A 10,797-nucleotide genomic window follows, 5' to 3' on the forward strand; every position below is an offset into this window, starting at 1 on the left:
AGGTCACGTCGCAACAAACATAAGCGCCACATTAACAACAACAATACTGAGGATACGACAGTCAATGCCGGCTTCAAAGGCTCTAAACCCGGTCAGCGGAAAAAGCCATTCAAAAGAAGCACTCCAGGCCCGTCCAGTTTGGACCGCATACTCGATCGCTCGTGTCAAATACACGGCACCCCCGACAAGCCAGCCAACCACGCCAACAGGGATTGTTGGGTGTTCAAGCAGGCCGGCAAGTTAAATGCTGAAAACAGAGATAAGGGGCCACATAGCGATGACGGGGAGGAGCCCCGGTAGCCAAACACCGGAGGACAGAAGAGGTTCCCCCCACAAGTGCGGACGGTGAACATGATATACGCAACCCACATCCCCAAGAGGGAGCGGAAGCGTCCGCTCAGGGACGTATATGCGTTGGAGCCAGTCGCCCCAAAGTTCAACCCATGGTCCTCCTGTTCGATCACCTTCGATCGCAGGGACCACCCCACTAGTATCCGTCATGGCGGATTCGCTGCACTGGTCCTAGACCCAATCATTGACGGATTTCACCTCACTCGAGTCCTCATGGATGGCGGCAGCAGCCTGAACCTGCTTTATTAGGACACAGTGTGCAAAATGGGTATAGACCCCTCAAGGATGAAACCCACAAAAAACGACATTTAAAGGCATCATACCAGGTGCAGAGGCCCATTGCACATGCTCAGTCACACTGGAAGTGGTCTTCGGATCCCCGGATAACTTCTGAAGCGAAGAGTTAATCTTCGATATAGTCCCGTTCCACAGTGGTATCATGCACTGCTCGGGCGAACCACATTTGCGAGATTCAATGCAGTACCGCATTATGCATACCTCAAGCTCAAGATGTCAAGAACTCGGGGGGTCATTATAGTCAATGGAAACACAGAGCGCTCTCTCCGAACGGAGGAGCACACTGCGGCCCTTGCAGCAGAAGCGCAAAGCAGCCTCTTAAGGCAATCCACTAGTTCGGTGATTACGGACCCGGACAACTTCTAGCGCGCTCGGAGTAATCGGCAACTGGACCGCCTGGCATGTTCCGAGCTCGCATAGCAATGCGGCCCCCACCCCGGTCCCAGCCAAATGGCGAAACCCATGCCACGCGTACATAATTACGCATTAAAAATACCATGGGCATGGGTGGGGAGGGGGGCACGACTGCGACACGCTCCAAGACGCGGCTTAAACCGCACTAGGGGCTTCCTGCTTAGTTATTTTTCTCTTTCAGGACTTTAATCTCTGGAAACCCTGTCCGGCAGCATGATTGCCGAACACATGATGCAGCAACCAAGGAGGCAGAAAGCTACGTCACACCATGGAACTCCCAGGTGGATTACGGTAACGAGTGAAATATTTGCTTTAATACTATTCCTCAGCTTGCCCTTGGTGGGGACATAGTCCTACTTTTTGCTTATCACACTACCTGTATCCTTCTGCTTTAACGCACCTTTTTGAATAAACAATGCATAGCATTAAGACTATTATTGCATTCTTCTTCTTATATATATATTTATATTTATTCATGACATCCAGCACCCGTACACTCTGGTATGGCCAATACGCTAGATGCTTAAGCATACCCCATAATACGGCATGAGAAGTCCGAACACTTTGGACAGTGCGGCACCCCGAACTTATAGCATTATATGCATCAGCTCCGAATCACGTCTTGGGTCAATAGTTGGGTTTGCCCGGCTCCCATGTTTTGCTACCTTACATTCCGCTATATCGGCTAAGGTAGCACTGGGAGAACTACTGCGATTGTGCCCTGGTTCTGCTGGGCTAAGCACCTCAGTAGAGAAAGCTAAAACTGACTGTCATGATAAGGCGAGAGACTGGTCGATTGTTTGAGAGGTTTCGAGTCCCTAAAGACTTATGCCGCTTAGAGCGAGGAGTCGGCCCTGTCCGGCTTAAGGCATGTATCACGCCCCAAATTCGGCCTTCCGAATACTAGGGGCTTCACCGAAATTTAAAATTATATAATTCTATGGCTAAGTGAGAGTGATAACGCATTATAGTTCGATTGCCTTGTTCGTTGTGCCGAGCACCTCCCTCGAAGGACCCAACAATGGGAACAAGAGTGCTCCGGTTTATCCCGAACACCCCAGCACTCGTGGCATGGGGGCAGAAGCCGACGACTAGCCATCTCTCAGATTTGATAAACAGTCGAACAGAAGGCAATATTTTAAATTCAAACAAGCGTTGCATAGCGCATATGAACAAGTTTTCATAATACAGGATCACACGAGCAAGTTTACTCAAATATTACATCTTTTGTACACTCGTCCGCTATGAGACGGGCACCCTTCAGGACACCCTCATAGTACATCTCGGGGTGGCGATGCTCCTTGCCCTCCGGCGGCCCTTCCTTCACCAGCTTCACGGCATCCATCTTGGCCCATTGCACCTTCACATAGACGAAAGCCCAACGTGCACCTTCGATGCAGATGGACCGCTTGATGACTTCCAACCGTGGGCAGGCATCCATAAGCCGCCTCACCAGGCCAAAGTAGCTATTGGGAAGGGCGTCGCCAGGCCACATCTGGACTATAAAGCCCTTCATGGCCTGTTCAGCCGCCTTATGCAGCTCGACCAGTTGCTTCAGCTGGTCGCTCAGAGGCATCGGGTGTTCGGTCCTAGTATACCGAGACCAGAACAGCTTCTCCGTTCAGCTTCCCTCCTCGGCCTGGTAAAACTATGTGGCATCCGACACGCTGCAGGGCAACTCTGCGAATGCTCCTGGAGAGCTCTGGATTCGGGTAAGTAACAAGTAATTTACTTTCACATGCTTGCTTTGCATATAGAATGCCTTACCCGCCGCTATCTTCTTCATCGCGTCAATCTCCTGGAGGGCCTTTTGGTCTTTGGCCTTGGCATTCTTTGCGCTCTCGAGGGCCGCAGCAAGTTTGGACTCTCGCATCTTCAAGTCAAGCTCCAATGCCTTGTGCTTCGTCACGAGAGCGTGGAGCTCTTGCTGCCCCTCACCCACCCAAGCCTCCTGCCTTTCCCGCTCGGTGCTCTCTTTGGCCGCTTTATTTTCGGCCTCGGATAGCGCTTGCTTCAGGGTCGCCACCTCGGTCGTGGCCCCTGGCAAATTTACGACGATCCTGTCATTTTTCAATCACATCCTTTTTATATATATCCATAGACTAGGTACTACTTACCTCTGTTCTCCTCGAGCTGCCTCTTGGCAAGGCCGAGCTCTTCCTTGGACCCTTTGAGGTCCTGCTTCAGTGCGGCGACCTCCGCAGTCAGTGCGGCAGAGGCCAACAGCGAAGCCTGCATACGCATATAGACATACTTATATTACACTCCTGCGATATTGTATGATCCTTTGTTCGGCTTTTCTTTGTAAACACCGAACAGAGCATCAGGGGCTACTGTCTATGCGGTAATATTTTTCCTATATTTCAAAAACTTACCTCAAAGCCTGTTAGAAGGCTGGCACATGCTTCAGTCAGTCCGCTCTTGGTGGACTGAACCTTCTGGACCACCGCACTCATAATAGTGCGGTGCTCTTCGTTGATGGAAGCGCTATGAAGCGCTCCCAGCAGATTGTCCGGTGCCTCTGGATGGACAGAGGTCACTGGCACAGGCGTCTTGCCCCTTTTGGAAGGAGGCCGCCTGCCCGAGTCCGGGACCGCTGGGGGTTCCGGCGTGGTGTTCGGCTGAGGGCCGAACTCGGAGCCCTCGGTCGCCTTGAGGCACCTCCGGGACTGTCTCCCCTTGACCCGGTGCCTCTTGAGACAATACCTCGGCGTTGTCCGTAGAGCAAGGGGAGTTGGCGGTCGGAAGTGGATCGCTATCCATATCCGACGAGCCCAGGGAGCCGTCCGACGAGGATACGTCGATACGGGCTCATGGCGGTCTGCATAGTCATAATTCGGTGTTAGGAGAAGCAGTGCGACAAAGGTATGCTATGAGTTACTCTGGTATCCGAATACTTATGACTTCGCCAGGGGCTTGGCCCCGAGCAGCCACTCGTCTTCGCCTTCAGCGGCGGTGGTGGAGTAGTCCGGAAGGAGGGTCCTCCCCTTATTGGACCCTCCCCCCCCCCCTGTCGGGGCGGCCTTCCTTTTCTTGTCTCCCCCAACTGAAGGGGGGCATCTTCATCTTCCTCCTCGTCTTCAGGGGAGGAGTGCGTCACGGAGTTATCGGACGATGAGTCCTATAACACCTTGCGTCGAGAACTCTTTTGGGTTCCTTTGGCCTTCTTGGTTTTCTCCGGCACCTTGTAAGGAGCCGGAGTCAGCATCTCCGTCAGGAGAGTGTCCGCAGTGTCTTCGGGCAGAGGGGCCAGAGAGTTAATCTGCCCCGACGTCTCCACCCAGTCCTGTCAAAGGAATGGAGCTTAGACCCCGCACATGGTTAAGCTAGGGGAAATAAATATTCTACCGGATGTATAGAACTCACCGAATGCGCTCGGCGCTTCGCGCTTAGCCCGAGGTCCTCGGTGAGAGAGGGAGGGACCTCGACGCCCTTGAACAGCACCCTCCAGACGTCCTTGTGCGTCGTGTCGAAGAGCTCGCTCAGAGTCTGGTGCTGGGCTGGGTCGAACTCCCACAAGTTGAAATCCCGTTGTTGACACGGGAGGATCCGGCGGATGAGCATGACCTGGACTATGTTGACAAGCTTGCGCTTCTTGCTTGCCATATTCCGGATACATTTCTGGAGTCCGTCCAGCCCCACCGATGAACCCCAGGATAGGCCCTTATCTTTCCAGGAGGTGAGCCGCGTGGGGATTCCGGATCGAAACTCGGGGGCCGCCGCCCAGTTGGTGTTGCGCGGCTCGGTGATGTAGAACCACGCCGATTGCCACCCCTTTATGGTCTCCACGAAGGAGCCTTCAAGCCAGATAACATTGGGCATCTTGCCCACCATGGCTCCGCCGCATTCTGCTTGTTGGCCTCCCACCACCTTCGGCTAGATATTGAAGGTCTTTAACCACAGGACGAAGTGGGTCCGGATGCAGAGGAAAGCCTCACACACGACGATGAACGCCAAAATGTTGAGGATGAAGTTCGGGGCCAGATCATTGAAGTCCAGCCCGTAGTAGAACATAAGACCACGGACGAATGGATGGAGGGGAAACCCTAGTCCATGGAGGAAGTGGTGGAGGAAAACTACCCTCTCGTGAGGTTCAGGGGTAGGAATGATCTGCCCCGCAGGGGGCAGCCGATGCACGATATTCGCGGCTAGGTATCCGGCCCCGCGCAGCTTTTTGATGTGTCCCTCCGTGATGGAGGATGCCATCCACTTGCCTCCTGCCCCAGACATGTTTGGAGAAGGTTGAGGAGAAGGATGTGGACTTGGGCGTTGGAGCTCGAGTGTGCAAGAATGGATGAGCAAGGAGGAAGAAGGCGTGGGTAGAAAAAGGTTAAACCTTATCCCTTTATAAGGGCGGCCGAAACAATGCGCCCCCACTAGCCTGGTAAAACTCGCTTATCCCCCAAGTGCCGTAATCGATGGCGCGGTTGGGTTACCCATGCCCGTATTGATGAGAATCCCGTAATAAGGGGGACACGATCTCTGCTTTGACAAGACGTGTCAAGAAACCGCCTCGCGTTATGTGCGGGGCTGGTTAAAGAAAAACGGTTCGAATAATCGCAGAGCCATGGCATGATGTCATGTTGCCAAAACGTGTCAGCAGATTATATTTGTGGAAATATTATTCTCTCTATGGTGGTTTGTGGAACTTATTTTGCAGGGTCGGACACTATCCTTGTATTCAAACTCTTCCGTGTTGTATTCGGAGGAGGAACCCGCCTTGCAATGCCGAAGACAACATTGCGCGCCGGACTCATCGTCATTGAAGCCTGGTTCAGGGGCTACTGAGGGAGTCCTGGATTAGGGGGTATCCAGACAGCCGGATTATATCCTTCGGCCGGACTGTTGGACTATGAAGATACAAGATTGAAGACTTCGTCTCGTGTCCGGATGGGACTCTACTTGGCGTGGAAGGCAAGCTAGGCAATATGGATATGTATATCTCCTCCTTTGTAACCGACCTTGTGTAACCCTAACCCCCTCCGGTGTCTATATAAACCGAAGGGTTTTAGTCCGTAGGACAACAGACAATCATAACATAGGCTAGCTTCTAGGGTTTAGCCTCTCCGATCCCGTGGTAGATCAACTCTTGTAATACTCATATCATCAAGAATAAATCAAGCAGGACGTAGGGTTTGACCTCCCTCAAGAGGGCCCGAACCTGGGTAAAACATCGTGTCCCCTGCCTCCTGTTACCATCCGCCTTAGACGCACAGTTCGGGACCCCCTACCCCAGATCCGCCGGTTTTGACACTGACAGAGGGGGAAATGCGATGCAGGACTCACCGGCCGTGAGGGTTTTTATAGCAGGCCGGTAAGCATTGCGATTTTGGGGGATTTCACTGAGTCGGGCGAGAAGCTATCGGATTTCGAGTTCTGGCAAAACCCTCGAGCTTCAAACACTAGGTTGCGCACAAAGATCTCTCCTCCCCTACTAGCTTGCACTAGACACGATCTCACGGCCTAGCTCGACGAACCCAGAGAACGAGAGACACAAGATTTATACTAGTTCGGGCCACTGTTGTGTGTAATACCCTACTCTAGTGTGGTGTGGTGGATTGCCCCTTGGGCTGAGGATGAACAGTTACAAGGGAAGAATAGTCTTCTGAGGAGAGGTGTTCTTGTGTTTGGTGAGCTTGTGTGGTTCGGGATGATCCGGATCCGATCAGGTCTCTTTCATCTCTCGATGAGCCGATCCTCCTTGCCCCATGGTGGTGGCTAGTCCTATATATAGAGGCCCCGGTCCTCTTCCCAAATATTAGGCGGGAAGGGATCCCACAACGGCCAGTTTGAAGGGGGACAACTAGCACAAGCTATCCTGACAAAAGATGGTCTTTGCCTGCCAAAGGCTCTGGTGGTGATGTCGTCTTGGGCTCCACGGTGACCTCCGTCCTGCTGTCCTGCTGGTCTTGGTCTTGTTGCACCGATATGGAAACCGTTGCCTGATGCCTCAGGAGTCCTCGCCTGCGCTTGCCTCTTTAGCACTGAGGGAGTCCTAGATTAGGGGGTCTCCGGACAGCCGGACTATATCCTTTGGCCGGACTATTGGACTATGAAGATACAAGATTGAAGACTTCGTATCGTGTCCGGATGGGACTCTACTTGGCATGGAAGGCAAGCTAGGCAATACGTATATGGATATCTCCTCCTTTGTAACCGACCTTGGGTAACCCTAACCCTCTCCGGGTCTATATAAACCTAAGGGTTTTAGTCCGTAGGAACACAACATACAATCATACCATAGGCTAGCTTCTAGGGTTTAGCCTCTCTGATCTCGTGGTAGATCTACTCTTGTACTACCCATATTATCAATATTAATCAAGCAGGACGTAGGGTTTTACCTCCATCAAGAGGGCCCGAACCTGGGTAAAACATCGTGTCCCCTACCTCCTGTTACCATCCGCCCTAGACGCACAGTTCGGGACCCCCTACCCAAGATCCGCCGGTTTTGACACCGACATTGGTGCTTTCATTGAGAGTTCCGTTGTGCCGTCGCCACCAGGAAGGGTGTCTCATCCCATCTTTAAAGACGGCACTATTGTTGAGGGTGCTTTGGCTATCGGCCAAACTCTCCGGCTAGGTGGTTTCCTTCTGACCGCTTGTTCGGCTGCTGCGCCGACGATGACTTGTCGGGTCATCGAAAGCAATCTTCACGTCAACTTGGAACTCGCCGAGTAGTTAGATCCAATGGAGCTCTCTTCCCTGAACGAGCTCTTGGATCGCATCGCCGCCCTGCAAGTCGCTACAGACTACGATCAGATTGGGCCTAAACCCGATCTGAGAGAGATCAACTCTCCCCAGGTCACCCATCACGTTGCAGTGGTGGAGGAACAATGCGGCAACCCTTCATCTATCTTAAGGACTAGCTATGTCCGGATTCCCGATCCCTCCAAGCCGGATACCCGCGGAGAGGAGGACGTCACTCAAGGCCTGAACCTAGAATCAGGCAGCGGGCTAGATTTATCGGAAAACATCCAAGAATCCAAACTTCCGAGTTCGGAAACTCCTTGGCCCCTGAGTCTCAGATTGGGTGAGGATTCGGATTCAATTCCACCCACCCACCCAAACATACGCGATCTATCCCAAATTAGGCAAGAGCCCGAAGAAACAGTACACCATTACTGGGCCAGATTCCTCCTGGTCATGAACAGGATAAAGGACTGCCGCGAGGAAGACGCAATTTCATTCTTCTGCAATAATTGCACGGACAAGGGAATCCTCAACGCCATAAGTCGCCGCGAAATTACACGCTTTGCCGACTTGGTGTCCATAGTACGAAAGTACTGTGCGATGGAAAGCGCCTGGAAAACCGAAATAAAATTTTGGGATAATCCGGCCCTGAATACAAACCCAGTCCGAAATAAAAGGGTGCATTATCACAATACACCTGGGTTAACTACCAAAAAGCAAAAGCCCTCTACGGGGCAAGGAACCGTACTGGAGGGATGGCTCAACGGACCCTGCAAAATTCATAGTACAGCGGATGCAATACCAACGCACAGCCTTAGAGCATGTTGGATACTCCGGCAGGTGGCCAAAAGTGGTGAGGATCTACTCCTCCCAAAAACCACAGAGCACCATCCCGTGGACAACAATACGGTGTTAACGGTCTTTGAGACCTTCGCGTCAAATAATAGACGCAAGCGAACACTCCGCAGCATGGCCGAAATCTGCCACATAGCAGAAATAAATCCTTGGAGTGACACGGCTATTACCTTCAATGCCAGTGACGAACCCAAATTCCGAACAGCCCGAGCACCAGCCGCACTGGTCCTCAGTCCAATCGTGGACGGCTTTCGACTCACCAAGGTACTCATGGACGGCGGCAGCGGATTAAACCTCATCTATGAGGAAACTCTTCAAAAGATGGAAATAGACTGGAGCCGCATTGAGCAAAGTAGCACAACCTTTAGAGGAATCATCCCCAGTCGGGAAGCACGCTGTGCTGGGAAAATCACACTAGATGTGGTATTCGGCACGCCGGATAATTACAGGTCCGAAGAAATTACATTCCAAGTGGCCCCGTTCAGCAGCGGATACCACGCTCTACTAGGGCGGGAGGCGTTTACAATCTTCCAAGCCATACCCCATTACGGGTACATGAAGCTCAAAATGCCCGGGCCCAACGGAATCATCACTCTTGCTAGTGATCCGGACATAGCACTCCGCGCCGAAAATAAGACAGCCGCACTGGCCCTCGAGGCACTATCCGAAGCCCTAGCGGCCGAGGAACTAACTGCGCTGCGCTCCACGGTGAACAGGGACGATGTGATACTCGATAAAAGATCCAAGTCCACCTCCTTTAAACCGGCGGACGAAATAGTCAAATTCCAAGTCCATCCAACGGACCCTACAAAAACAGCTTCCATCGGGGCACAATTAAACCCTGATGTCGACGCCGCACTGCGAGAGTTCCTACGCGAGAACTGGGACATTTTTGCCTGGCACCCTTCAGACATGCCAGGAATCCCACGCAGGCTGGCTGAGCACAGCCTAAATATCCTAAAAGGATTCAAGCCAGTCAAGCAGGCTCTTCGACGTTTCTCCGAGCCTAAGAGACAAGCCATGGGAGAGGAACTAGCCAAGCTATTGGAGGCCGGATTCATCAGAGACATAAAACATCCGGACTGGCTAGCAAACCTGGTGATGGTACCAAAGAAGGACAAATCCTGGCGCTTGTGCGTCGATTTTAAGGACCTTAACAAGGCCTGCCCAAAGGATCCCTTCCCCCTCCCCCGCATCGATCAAATCATCGATGCTACCGCAGGACACGATTCATTGTGTTTCCTCGACGCATACTCCGGCTACCATCAAATTAAAATGGCGGAGCCAGACCAAGCCGCAACGGCATTCATCACACCATACGGCCCATTCTGCTTCAACACAATGCCCTTCGGGCTCAAAAACGCCGGCGCAACATATCAGCGCATGATTCAGACATGTCTGGCAAACCAGATCGGCAAAACAGTGGAGGCATACGTGGATGACGTGGTCGTTAAAACCAAGCATGTCGAAACTCTAGTAGACGACTTGAGGCTCACATTCGACAACCTCCGAACATATGACATCAAGCTCAATACGGAAAAATGCGTTTTCGGCGTACCAGCCGGAAAGCTCCTGGGATTCATTGTCTCCAGTAGAGGTATTGAAGCTAATCCGGCCAAAATCCGAGTGTTGTCATAGTTGGCTACCCCAACAGACCTCAAACAAGTACAAAAATTGACCGGATGCATTGCGGCTCTAAGCCGCCTTATCTCCCGCTTGGGAGAAAAGGCATTACCCCTTTATCGCCTCCTCCGGCGCACCGAACACTTCGAGTGGACGGATGCCGCCTCGGCCAGACTCAACGAAATAAAAGCCATATTGGCAGCAAACCCAGTCGTGGCCGCGCCAAACATTGGCGAACCAATGCTATTATACATTGCGGCAACTCATCAAGTAGTAAGCGCAGTGCTCGTCGTCGAGCGAGAAGTGGACGGACACAAATTCCCCCTTCAAAAGCCGGTTTACTATGTGTCCACTGTCCTTACTCCATGCAAATCACGGTACCCGCATTATCAAAAGATAGCATACGCGGTATTTATGGCATCCCGGAAGCTGCGACACTACTTTCAAGAGTGTTCAATAACGGTAGCCTCGGAAGTACCACTTAACGATATTATAAACAACCGCGACGCGACGGGCCGGATTGCCAAATGGGCCATTGAGCTCCTCCCGTTCGACATAACTTACAAG

This window comes from Triticum aestivum, chromosome 4A (genome assembly GCF_018294505.1).
Source record: "Triticum aestivum cultivar Chinese Spring chromosome 4A, IWGSC CS RefSeq v2.1, whole genome shotgun sequence".
Taxonomy (NCBI): domain Eukaryota; kingdom Viridiplantae; phylum Streptophyta; class Magnoliopsida; order Poales; family Poaceae; genus Triticum; species Triticum aestivum.